The sequence below is a fragment of the Triticum urartu genome, chromosome 4A (assembly GCF_056163025.1).
Source record: "Triticum urartu cultivar PI428250 chromosome 4A, HENAU_Tu73, whole genome shotgun sequence".
Classification (NCBI taxonomy): Eukaryota; Viridiplantae; Streptophyta; class Magnoliopsida; order Poales; family Poaceae; genus Triticum; species Triticum urartu.
This window is the reverse complement of record NC_141876.1, coordinates 134,062,328-134,075,698: the sequence shown is the minus strand read 5'-3', so window position 1 is coordinate 134,075,698 and position 13,371 is coordinate 134,062,328. Positions and strand designations below refer to the sequence as shown.

Genomic DNA, 13,371 nt, shown 5'->3' with positions numbered 1-13,371 from the left:
TTTTTGCCACTCAAAAAATGATTAAAAATAGCGAGAAAGATCAGAAATGCCTACAAAAAACTTGTGTGGTACCCTTTTGCAAAATATTTTTGATAGCTACTTCACAAAATCTCTCTAGTTTTAATACTTGGAAACTCTTTTAAATCACTGGTTTTCCGAACCAATCAAAAGCATTCCCATAGATCGATGACATGGTGCCCATCCATCCATCCATCTCTCTATCCCAAACCCATCCATCCATCCCATTTATCTACAAGGAAAAAGAAGGAGAAAAGAACCCCACCCATAGCCCAACAACCCCAAACCCTAACTCCCGTCGATCCCCTCTCATCCTCTCCCCCGATTTAGATCGTCGTCGCCGCCGCATGTTCTGCCCCTCCCCCTCCCACCCCCTCGCTGTCGCCTGCTCCTTCCTCTCCAACCTCGGCTCTCGCTTCGCCGCCCCGCGCCCCGCGCTCGCCGCACACACGCAGCTCCTGTCCATGAAGATCGGCGCCGCCACCTCCCTCCCCATCCACTCGTCGCTTCCTCACTCTATCACTTCTCCTCCTCTCCCGCGAGTCCCCCACCCGCCACCTCCGCACCCACCGGTCGCCGTGCTCCCCTCTGCTGCCGCCGCACCACGCCCACCATATCTCCCTTGTCCGGGAGGATCCCGTCGCTACCGCGCCTCTTCCTGCGCCCCCCCTAGCCTCGCCTCCAACCTATAGGCGATGGCGTCCGAGAGGTCAGATCCGCACCACTACTCCGGCGATGGTGTCGGCGAACGACGCTGGCGGGGGACACGAACCTCACTTGACATCGACGGGTCTACGCCGGGCAGCTCATCGACCTCGCGGGCTCCAGTGACGGCTCCTCCACGATCACTGCCACCTTCCTCCGCGCGGATCTGATGCGGTTCATCGACGAGGAGATGTCTCGCTGACCAGGCCCCTGCAAACTCCAGCTCCAGCAGCTGTCCACGGAGCCAGCTCCAGCGTCAAGGGCATAACGGCAGCAACAGCAAGGTTCGACCCCCCTCTCGATTTCATCTTCTTACATTCCATTGCCTGATGCCCATGGACTCAACCATGGAGAAGGTCCCTCTCCCTCTGTATTTTTGACAAGTCCAAGCCAATGTTGTTGTCATAATGTTGCAAGGTGCCTGATGCTCGCGGACACAACGACAGCAGCAGCGAGGTGTCTATTAGCAGCAATAGCAGCAATGGAAAGAACAATCCTCTCATGGTATGTGTCTACACTAGATTACTCCTACTGTGATGATGATGTGTATGATGATAGACACCTTGCAACTAGCCACACATGTAGATAGTTTATTGTGATTATTATTGTACCATTAGTCATTCAACACTTGAAGGCACTGAACTACTATTCTGTATTTTATAATATGTTCCTGTTATGCATGACATAGGCTTGATGAAATCGTACTCTTTTAATCACAATAGCATAGCAGTAACATGTTATCACGCTGGATGAAGAAAAGCATATGTAATAATTTCTTTAATGTTTAATTACCTCAATTGTCAAGCAGTGTTTGGTGTTGTATACATTTACTGCTATCAATCGACTACAGTAGTCATCTGGATGCTTGGGACTTGCATATATTCTGCTACACTTGAAACATCAACAAGTATTTTTTCCTTGTTTTTTGGAACAACTGGTGAACTTCAGATTCCTGAATATATGCATTACTATTCGGTATAGGTCTAGGCGACTCTTTGTATTTTACAGCTCCTTATCATGTCCCTCTAATATTTCTGTAGGTGGCCATGAACTCACTAAATCATCAAGAAATGCCTGTGCTGCAGCTCACCTATGGCCTTGTTTGTCCCGCAGGTTAGTTAGCAGCATTAGGAGGAGGAGCTCAAGCAGGCCACCACGACGCAACACCGAACAGCAGGTAGCACGTCCATCTCCATCTCCCTCTCCCTATGCTGCCAATCCTTTTTATTTCTTTAAAACTAGGTCCAATCAGCACACAAATTGACTGTCTATTCTCTGAAAAATTAGTTTACAACTCTACAGAATTGTGTTGATGGTCATCAGTAGAGAGAGGGGAGAGAACGTTTCTTGCAAATGAGTGAGAGATAGGCAGTCTAATTGCGAATCCATGTGTGTGCATTTCTGTCTTATTGGAATATGTTGAGTACATATTGGAATATGCTAAATGCTATTGCCTGATATAATATAAGTATGAGCTATAGGTGTTTGCATATTTGTTTTGTATTTTTTATAAATGATGATAGTTTGTGCAAGATATTCACATGTTAATTTTTGTTGACTAAAATCTCTTATGCCCTCGACTTAGCTTGACCCAGAACAGTAGCATCCTTGATGTGTACTGACCTTCACCTCGTTCTTTCTCTCACAGACTCGAAGGAGACCATATGCAAGGCACCTCCTCTTCAGTTGTGAGAGTGTCTAGGGGTCGTGGGTGCGGCTAATTCCTATGTCTGTAGACGCACTTGACATTGCCCTCTCTTTAAGGGCACGTGTCGTTTTTTCTAACTCTACTATGTTTTCCCAAGTCTTTATTATCTTGCCTAGCCTTGTACTGATATGTATTGTTTGATGTTAATTACCCAAGTTAGTGCGTGATGTAAAGCATAACCTGAGAACACTTGCCTAAGTTTATAAGATATGACATGTGACAGTTCAAGCCTGCTGCTCTTTCAGTGCTTTTGCTGCTGTACTGTGCTTCTCTAGTTGTTTGAATGCTTCTACTGCTAGCCTGCTAGGCTGCTACTAGCTTGAATAGGTGTGCACTTGTGCTGGTGGTGGTGCTGCTTGTGTTGCTGCTGCTGATTTAATGCTTATGCTGACGCTGCTGTTGATTAAATGCTTATGTTGTTGCTGCATGCTTATGCTACTGATTCAATGCTTTGGAAATTGATTGAATTGAACCTGTTGTAATCCTTCTTGTTATACTTGTATTTAATTTTTGGGTTTCTATTTGATTTTTTAGTCTCTTATATATGGTTCATCTTCAGTTTCTTTTGTAACCTGCTTGGAGCTTAGAATACACAACCCAACTAGTCTCATATACAACTAAGACCAATGATGCATGCTTAATTCTGTATATATGTATGTATGACCAGTAAAGTTGGAAGGCCCAAATTAATCTTAAAGTTAATATGCTCAATTCTGTACCATATTCATGCTCATGCATCACTAGTTACTGCTTTTTTTGCTTGGTCTATTTTGGCTCATAACCTAAGTATACCAAAACTGATTAAACAATTTCTCCAACTTACCAAAATTTTCATAATTGTCTCCTGCCTTATGATGTTAGTCTCTATGCACTTACTAGTATTGTTAGTTGAATGGATGGTTGTGGTAGTAGAATAGGAATTTTCTTTAGGTGAGTGTTATACCTAAATTTGTACCAATGTACCACGCAGGTATGTATAGATTACTATTGTAGAACAACATCAGGTTAAACTGTTGCATGCAAGTTGTTGGAAGTTTTGTTATGCCATGCTTAGTGTTTACTGAACTGGGGCATTTGGTCTCTTGAAAGATTATTATTTACTTCTAGTGTATTTCACTAATAGTTTATCTAGATCAGGATCAAATGTCGTCGGGGCTACTACTGCTGTGACAGAAGATGAAGAAGCTTGGAGATAAAAATGATAAAAATGTCGCATTTATAGGATTGTAAACCTGATGTGATTGGAGTAGTTTTTACTCGCTGCTGATAGTTACTACTATTCACTGATTTTGCCACATTTTGCTTGTTTTACTCTTATTTATGCACAGCGACTGCCTACAAGTTAATGTGCTTTTAGATTTGCCTTTTATTTTGTTCCTAACAATTTTGTTTGATAACTTGCAGATGCCCTTCATTCATGTTTCGTCGTGAGCTCCAGGACGAAGAAGTCCAGAGAAACATAGAGTTCTAGCTTATTGCAGCTAGTTATACTTCAATAGCTAGTTTTTTTTTGATTTTTTAGTTTTGTTACTTGATGTGAACTAGTTCTGATGTGAACCATGTTTGACTGTAATGTGCCAAGTTTGGCTCTGTTTGATTATATTCATGATGTGAACTATGTTTTCATGATATTTTGTTGTGCTCTGTTTGAAGCGTTGTGTAAATATTGGTTATTTATTTATTGGATTGCTGAAATATGAGGAATATAATCCTAACAACTGGGACCTACTTATTAGAACCTGACAATTGGGACCCATTAGACTAGTGGACCCTTCTCTTGAAAAAAATAAAATCTGAAACTCTAGAGCACAAAACCCACGTCGTAGCAAAATAAAAGACTGAATTGTTGGGCTTGGCCCATGTGGCTGACCAAAATTACCAGGAAAGCAAATAAAAAATAGGCTGATTTATTGGGTTTGGCCAAATAATAAATGGGCTGAATTAATGGGCTCGGCCCATGTAAAACGCCGAATCGGACCAGGCTGAATCTTGTGTCACATCTGCTTGCCACGCTGGATGCCTACGTGGCCTGGGGAGGTTGCTAGTGACCAAAACAAAACAATAGACATATTTTGGTCGTAAACGTCCACGACCTTCTCACAGAGAAGGTCGTTAATTTCAGTTTACGACCGCCAGCTTTTGACCTTCTGTTTTTGGTCACAAAAAGGTCACAAATGAAAAACAATGACCTTTCAGTGACCAATAGTCAAGGTCACAAGTTGACATATTTCTTGTAGTGTATATGCACGACTAGAACACAATGGGTTGTGGGCGATGATAGTCATACTGCTTACCACCAACGTCTTACTTTGATTCGGCGGTATTGTTGGATGAACCGGCCCGGACCGACATTACATGACTGCGTTCGTGATACTGGATCTACCGACGTGCTTCGCACACAAGTGGTTAGCGGATGTCTGTTTCTCCAACTTTAGTTGAATCGAGTTTGATTACGGCCGCTCCTTGTTGAAGGTTAAAACAACACACCTGACAAAAAATTGTTTTGGTTTTGATGCGTAGGTAAGAATGGTTCTTGCTAGAAGCCCATAGAAGCCACGTAAAACTTGCAACAACAAAGTAGAGGACGTCTTACTAATTTTTGCAGGGCATGTTGTGATGTGATATGGTCAAGACGTGATGAGATATAAATTGCTGTATGAGATGATCTTGTTTTGTAGAAGTTATCGGCAACTGGCAGGAGCCTTATGGTTGTCGCTTTATTGTATGAAATGCAATCATCATGTAATTGCTTTACTTTATCACTGAGCGGTAGCGATAGTCGTGGAAGCAATAGTTGTCGAGACGACAACGATGTTACGATGGAGATCAAGGTGTCAAGCCGGTGACGATGGTGATCACGACGGTGCTTTGGAGATGGAGATCAAAGGCACAGAATGATGATGGCCATATCATGTCACATATTTTGATTGCATGTGATGTTTATCCTTTGTGCATCTTATTTTGCTTAGTACAGCAACAACATTATAAGATGATCCCTCACTAAATTTCAAGGTATAAGTGCTCTCCCTGAGTATGCACCGTTGCTACAGTTCATCGTACCGAGACACCACATGATGATCGGGTGTGATAAGCTCTACGTTCACATACAACAGGTGCAAGCCAGTTTTGCACATACAGAATACTCGGGTTAAACTTGACGAGCCTAGCATATGCAAATATGGCCTCGGAACACTGAGACCGAAAGGTCAAACGTGAATCATATAGTAGACATGATCAACATAGAGATGTTCACCATTGAAAACTACTCCATCTCACGTGATGATCGGACATGGTTTAGTTGATATGGATCACGTGATCATTTAGATGACTAGAGGGATGTCTATCTAAGTGGGAGTTCTTAAGTAATATGATTAATTTAACTTTAATTTATCATGAACTTAGTAACTGATAGTTTTTTCATGTCTATGTTGTTGTAGATTAATGGCCCGTGCTACCGTTCCCTTGAATTTTAATAGTTCCTAGAGAAAGATAAGTTGATAGATGATGGTAGCAACTACATGGACTGGGTCCCTAACTTGAGGGTTATCCTCATTGCTGCATAGAAGAATTACGTCCTGGAAGCACTGCTAGGTGCAAGACCCGCTGCAGGAGCAACTCCGGACATTATGAACGTCTGGCAGAGCTAAGCTGATGACTACTCGATAGTTCAGTGTGTCATGCTTTACGACTTAGAATGGGGACTTCAAAGATATTTTGAACGTCATGGAGCATATGAGATGTTCCAGGAGTTGAAGTTAATATTTCAAGCAAATGCCCGAGTTGAGAGATATGAAGGCTCTGACAAGTTCTATAGCTGCAAAATGGAGGAGAGTAGTTTTGTCAGTAAACACATACTTAGAATGTGTGGGTACCATAACCACTTGAGTCAGCCGTGAGTTAATCTTCCTGATGATAGTGTCATTGACAGAGTTCTTCAATCACTACCACCAAGCTACACCAAAAGAAATATGTCAACTTGTGACCTAGACTATTGGTCAGTGAATGGTCATTATTTTCCATTTGTGACCTTTTTGTGACCAAAAACAGATGGTCAAAAGCTGGCGGTCATAAACTGAAATTAACAACCTTCTCTATGAGAAGGTCGTAGACGTTTACGACCAAAATATTCCTACTATTTTTTTTGGTCACTAGCTGCCTCCCCAGGCCACGTAGGCATCCGACATGGCAATCTGATGCGGCACAAGAATCAGCCCGGTCCAATTCGGCGTTTTACATGGGCCTAGCCCAACAATTCAGCCTTTTTAATGTATTTTTCCTATTAATTTTGGGTTGACTTCATGGGCCAAGCCCAACATTGCAGCCTTTTTATTTCCAGGGAGTGATCCTTTTTTAGACCATTTATTTTTTGGGTCGCATCTATTTCTCAATTGGGCCTCAGCCTTTTTACAGTCCATTTCCTTAATTTTTAGTTTTTTCCCTATGAATATTATTTGGAAAATGCCATTTTAGATGCCAAATACTATTAGGTCCCACTTGTCAGATTCTAATTAAAGACAAATCAGGTTTCAATTTCCACACAATTATTTCAGTCAGAACAGCAAAGAAATGAAAATTTTCAAACCACATGCCAATTTTGGCTAAGAGCACAATCTTTACATAATTCATTTCACCATTACATGTGATACTATCACAACATATAACTACTACAACTATACTCCTGACATTTTCACTTTCACTTTCAGGCTGGAGCTTCTTAAGTGAGAGGAAACACCATTTCTGGATATGTTCGTACAGGCTGAACGAAGGCACCTACCAATAAATCAAAAGAGTTAGAAACAAAATAAAAAATATATAGAAAGCAGCTAGGGACTAAATCATGAAGCATCTCTACATGTAACATGTAACAGTAATAACCACAAAGACTAGCTCACAGAAACAACACAAGAGATAAGAACACATAGTTGTTGTGTGAATAACAAAACTCCCAGAATGGTTCTAGATGTTGAATGCAGAAAATGGTTCAATCTTAGATGGTTCATTGAGCACGGCACGAACGATTTAAGATAACAAGACATATGTTCTACACTAATTTTACACAAATCATTATCAATTACAATTTACAACAGACTCAAAACAAAACACCATAGCTTTTGCATCACATAGGGAATCAACACAATAATATATGTCATGCCATCGTGGCTCATAGACCAAGTAACAAAAGAAAATAATGGGATAGACCGTACACTTATCTAGTCGGAGAAGATAGCTCAAACAATAATCTGTCTAAGACCAGAATACAAGTGATGCTTATGATTCCAGAATATAAACAGTGAGTTTAAATATATTGACATTCCAACCATAATGTAGCAGTAAAAAGAACATGTTTACATAAATAAGTATTGGGAAGTCAATGTAATAAGTACTGGTAAGTCAATGTAATGGCCATCACAGTTAATTTGTACTAGTACATAAGATTTGGCTGATCTTTAGGTTTCAGTGCATGGGATGTGCCATTAACACAAAATGCTACGCTCGCCCAAACTAACATACTGTATTCAGACAGGTCGAAATTCAGTTAATTAGACAGGACAAGATGCTCCCTTCCCTTACAGTAACAAGTAGGAGTAATAACGTCAACAACTCCATGCTTGGGATCACAACAAACCAAAGGCGAGCCAGATTTTTTTCAGGCTATATAGACATTGACCAAGTCATACTCAAGATGAAAAGAGAGCAGACAAAAACACAAGGACAAACAGTTATACTCTAGAACAAACAAAAATTTGGAACAAACAGGAATTATATAGCAGGCCAGGCACTTGTTCATCTTCTACAACGAGGACCTAACCCGGTCAGTCAAAAGAAACAACATAAGAAATGGCTGATTCAGGGAAGCATAACCAGAGAAATGTAATCTATGTATATGAGATCAGGCGAAGTAAAACTTCACATAGAGACACAGAGTAGTTCAAGTTCTTGCAATATTTATAGTTCAGTCTATATATACGTACTCCCTCCGATCCATAAAAAAGTGTCGCGGCTTTAGTTGTTCTTGCCAACATATTCAGTATGTCAAGACATATTCAGATCGAAATGCAGTATGTCAACACAACATGCTTGCAGTAACAAGTAGCCTATCCCAGTGAGGCAAACATTCTACCCAACGAGGACAACAGCCTATCCCACTTCCAACTACCATCTCACGAAGCACGAAACAACAACCACAACATCAATATCACTTCCCTCTCTCTCTCTCTCTCATAAAAAACATCGCTAGTCAAAGCGCTCGGGCGAACATCATCTCACCTGATGAGTAAGGCCCTCCAGATGTCCCTTTGGGGGAGCTTTGATCGCTCTACTCTTCAGCAGCAACATCAGGCTCCGGATCGGTGGCACCTACGGACGTACTGCACACCCCAGTCTGCAAGAGACTCAAAAAATCATCACACAAACACAAGATCCAAGGAAGAACTAAGAGCAGGGAGGGGAAACATTAGCCATACCTCGAATCAGGATCAGCGTACAGAGTGGTAACTAGGGTCGTCTCACCTCTCACCCTGCACGTTCGACTTGCCAGTGTGACTGGTCAGTGAGAAGCATAGCTGGACACTTCACCTGTGTTAAGAACCAAGCAAATGGTAATATAAGCACACGATGCACAAGTATATTAAACGGAGCAGAAAACTGCGCGTGCTGTGTTTAATCCCTCAACATGAACAGTTCATCTTCAGTTGGGTTTTACTTCAGTATGTCATCTGAAGAAAAAGGGGACATGTTTTTGTTCCATTATTTCGTTCACTAGATTAGTGTTCACCATTGATGTGTAAATCTAGTCCATTCGAGCACTGTGAAGATAGAGCAATCCAAATTGCTATTACTAATTAATAGAGATGTATAAGAAATAAATTAAACACAGAGCCATAGTTTTCTGCAGCATATGAACCAAGACATGGAGTAAAAGTTATGTAGCCGTAAAAGACTACTTGAGGACTGACTTGATGGTGTATTTTGCTAAAACAGATCATTCTATGCTTCTACACGGTCTTACTATTCGTGCAACGGGAAACGTACACTTCAGCATAAAAGGAGGCACACATGGGAACAGAGCTGCTCAGCCTATGAACTGACGGACTCCATAAAATGGTACTGGTACTTTTCCTAGCAAACCTACTCATTGCACGATTATTTGGTGATACATTCAATCCGGTTAAGCACCAATCAGCCAAATGTGAATCGTTCTTGAACAGAGACTCAACAGCACATAGCACAAAGATAGAGAATGTATGCTCCAGTATATCTTAGCACAAGCAAAAGGCTACGAATCCAGGGGAGCGGGGGGTTCTTGCTTACCCGGAGAAGAAGAGGAGGCGGAGGACGGAGGAGGAGCTGAAGAGAGCATCGGCGGAAGTGTGGAGGGAGTAGAGGAGGCGCCCCCGCACGACTCGCTCGGTCCCCGGCGCTTCTTCCCTTGGATGAGGATGAAGATGGCACTTCTCAAGCTCCACCCGCAGCGAGACGAAGCGGCACGGCACCACGCGGCTGGATGCGGGCGAGGCAGAGGCTGGGCGGCTGGATGCGGGCGATGCAGGAGGCCAACAGCGGCGGGTGGGTGGGACGAGGAGACCTACAGCCAAATCCTCCTCCGCCGACCTGCAGCTCCATCATGAACCGGGAGACCATGAGCAGCTCCTCCCCCTCCCTGAGCTGCGCGATCTTGGGGTCCAGTGTGAGCCCGCACGGAAGCACGGCAGCTCAACGGTCCGCCCCGGGCCCGGAACTCGTCGCCGGCGAGCACGATGAAGTGCGGGCACTTGGCCCTGTCCTCCTCATCCAGCGGGTCCGGCAGCGACCTTGCGGAGCGAGCCGCCGGCGCGGGAGGAGTTGAGGCGGCCAAGGTTGAGCCCAGAGACGATCCCCGATGGCGCCGCCTCGAGGGCCTACCGATGCGCGCGCACGGAGGGCCGCGCCGGCGCGACCCGCCCGCCCGCCGCCTCGTCGACGTGCAGCGGTGGTTGGATCTGGATGGGGATGGCCATGTGGCTGTGGTGTAGCGAGCAGAGGTGGCGGCGGCGATGGGGAAAAGGGAGTGTGAGCGGCAGCGGCGAAGGGGATAAGGGAGGGGCGGCGATAGGGGCCGTCGTCGTCGATCTGGATCGGGGAGAGGGATTGGGGTGGGTGGCAGATCTGGAGCAAAAGAATTGAGGTGGGGGAGGGAGGAATGAGAGAAAGAATGGAGGCGGGGGGTGGGTGGAAAATGTCCATGAGGACAGACCTAGGGTTTCGGCTCGGGTGGGTTTGGGCCGTTGGATCCGGAAGCATCCGACGGTGGTTGATGCGTGATCCGCGTGATATGCCCATGGTCCAATCAGAACGCAGCAAACCATTTGATGACCTTATGACCATATAAATTGGTCATGATCGATTCAAGATAAAAAATTTCATTCCATTTTTCAGTGCTCAAAATGAGTTTTTTTGTGAAAGTCCTATCAAATATTTGTTCAAATGATCTCATATTGTGCACAATGGTGCATCTTGGAATTTCAAACAATGTTGCCTAAGGGAGTTTTTATTTTCATTGCACGGAAAATTCATTTTCCATTTTTTGAGTACCCGAAAAGAGGTTTTTTTTGTGAAGTACCTACCATATATTTGTTGCAAAATTGTACCAAATCAATTTTCTAAAATACTAGGACATATTTAATGCACAATTGACCAAATGGTTGGGTGTAAAAAAATTTGATCCACCTCACGTGAAAAAGACAAATTTCCGCCGATTCAGTTGGAAGCGGGTCAAATTTGAACTACAACTACCTCGTAGTTTGCTCTTTATTTTTTATAAAAATCATTTCTAGGTACATAAGTATCTATTTAATCAGAGAAACACCAAAAAAATCCAAGATTCAACCACTAGCTAGGAACGGTCATTCCCGCCGTTTTGACCGCATTTTGAAACGGGCATAAAAAATTCAAAAAAATAAAAAATAGGGAAACCTTCGCATTGTGTCATTATATGTGGCCAAGTTCGCAGGAAAAATAACAAACTTGTAATAAGGCAATTATTTTAAAAAAGTGTTCTCAGAAACGAGCTATCACGTGTGGAGATCAATGGCTTTCAAGCCAAATGATCAATCTTATGGCCACATTCATGGCATAGTTTGTTCAAATGATCTCATATTGTGCACAAGGGTGCATCTTGGAATGGAAAACAATATTGCCTAAGGAAGTTTTCATTTTCTTTGGATGAAATAACCATTTTCCATTTTTCGAGTGCCCAAAAGGAGGTTTTTTTGTGAAGGACCTCCCAAATAATTGTTACAAAATTGGACCAAATAATTTTTATAAAATACTAGGCCATATTTAATGCACAATTGACCAAATGGTTGGGTGTAAAAAGTTTTGATCCACCTCTCGTGAAAAGACAAATTTTCGCCGATTCAGTTGGAAACGGGTCAAATTTGAACTGCAGCTGCCTTGTAGTTTGCTATTTATTTTTTCCAAAAATCATTTCTAGGTACATAAGTATCTATTTAATCAGAGAAACACCAAAAAAATTTCAAGATTCAACCACTAGCTAGGAACGGTCATTCCCGCCGTTTTGACCGCATTTTGAAGTGGGTATAAAAAATTCAAAAAAATCAAAAAATTAGGAAACCTTCGCATTGTGTCATTATATGTGGACAAGTTCCCAGGAAAAATAACAAACTTGTAATACGACAATTATTTTAAAAAAGTGTTCTCAGAAACGAGCTATCACGTGTGGAGATCAATGGCTTTCAAGCCAAATGATCAATCTTATGGCCACATTCATGGCATAGTTTGTTCAAATGATCTCATATTGTGTAGAAGGGTGCATATTGGAATGGAAAACAATGTTGCCTAAGGGACTTTTTATTTTCTTTGCACGGAAAATTCATTTTCCATTTTCTGAGTGCCCAAATTGAGTTCTTTTTGTGAAGGACCTACCATATATTCGTTGCAAAATTGGACCAAATAAATTTTCTAAAATACTATGCCATATTTGATTCACAATTGACCAAATGGTTGGGTGTTAAAAGCCTTGATCAACCTCTCGTGAAAAAGACAAATTTCTGCTGATTCAGTAGGAAGCGGGTCAAATTTGAACTGCAGCTGCCTCATAGTTTGCTCTTTATTTTTTCAAAAAATCATTTATAGATACATAAGTATCTATTTATTCAGAGAACCATCAAAAGTTTTCCAAGATTCAACCACTAGCTAGGAACGGTCAAACCCGCCGTTTTGATCGCATTTTGAAACGGGCATAAAAAATTCAAAAAAAATAAAAAATTTGGAAAGCCTTCGCATTGTGTCATTATATGTGTCCAAGTTTCTAGGAAAAATAATAAACTTGTAATACGACAATTATTTCTAAAAGTGTTCTCAGAAATGAGCTATCATGCATGAAGATTCTTGGCTTTCAAGCCAAATGATCAATCTTATGGCCACATTCATGGCATAGTTTGTTCAAATGATCTCATATTATGCACAAGGGTGCATATTGGAATGACAAACAATGTTGCTTAAGGGACTTTTTATTTTCTTTCCACAGAAAATTCATTTTCCATTTTCCGAGTGCCCGAATTGAGTTCTTTTTGTGAAGGACCTACCATATATTTGTTGCAAAATTGGACCAAATATTTTTTATAAAATATTAGTCCATATTTAATGCATAATTGACAAAATGGTTTGGTGTCAAAAGTTTTGATCCACCACTTGTGAAAAAGACAAATTTCTGCCGATTCAGTAGGAAGCGGGTCAATTTTGAACTGCATCTACCTTATTGTTTGCTCTTTATTTTTTCCAAAAATCATTTCTAGTTACATAAGTATCTATTTAATCATAAATACATGGTTTGGTGGCAATACGTCGAGGTTTGGATGTGGCCCAGGGCCCCAACTCCAAAGCGCGTAAACTCGCATGCCCGTCGCGTGGTCACCGCGTGACCTTGGCGTTGACATGCG

The 13,371-nt window shown here is 42.0% G+C and overlaps 1 long non-coding RNA gene across 3 annotated transcripts; it reads left to right on the top strand.

Moving 5' to 3' along the window:
• The first annotated feature begins 302 nt into the window (after positions 1 to 302).
• LOC125551126 (uncharacterized) lies at positions 303 to 4,062 on the top strand. Of its 3 annotated transcripts, none has more exons than XR_015600516.1 (4): positions 303 to 1,227; positions 1,837 to 1,900; positions 2,372 to 2,488; positions 3,836 to 4,062. It is a non-coding gene; the product is annotated as an uncharacterized LOC125551126 (long non-coding RNA). The 3 variants fall into 3 exon arrangements; XR_007302204.2 differs by having other exon boundaries at positions 305 to 1,007; positions 1,141 to 1,227; positions 2,372 to 4,062; XR_007302203.2 differs by having other exon boundaries at positions 308 to 1,227; positions 2,372 to 4,062.
• The last annotated feature ends 9,309 nt before the right edge of the window (positions 4,063 to 13,371 follow it).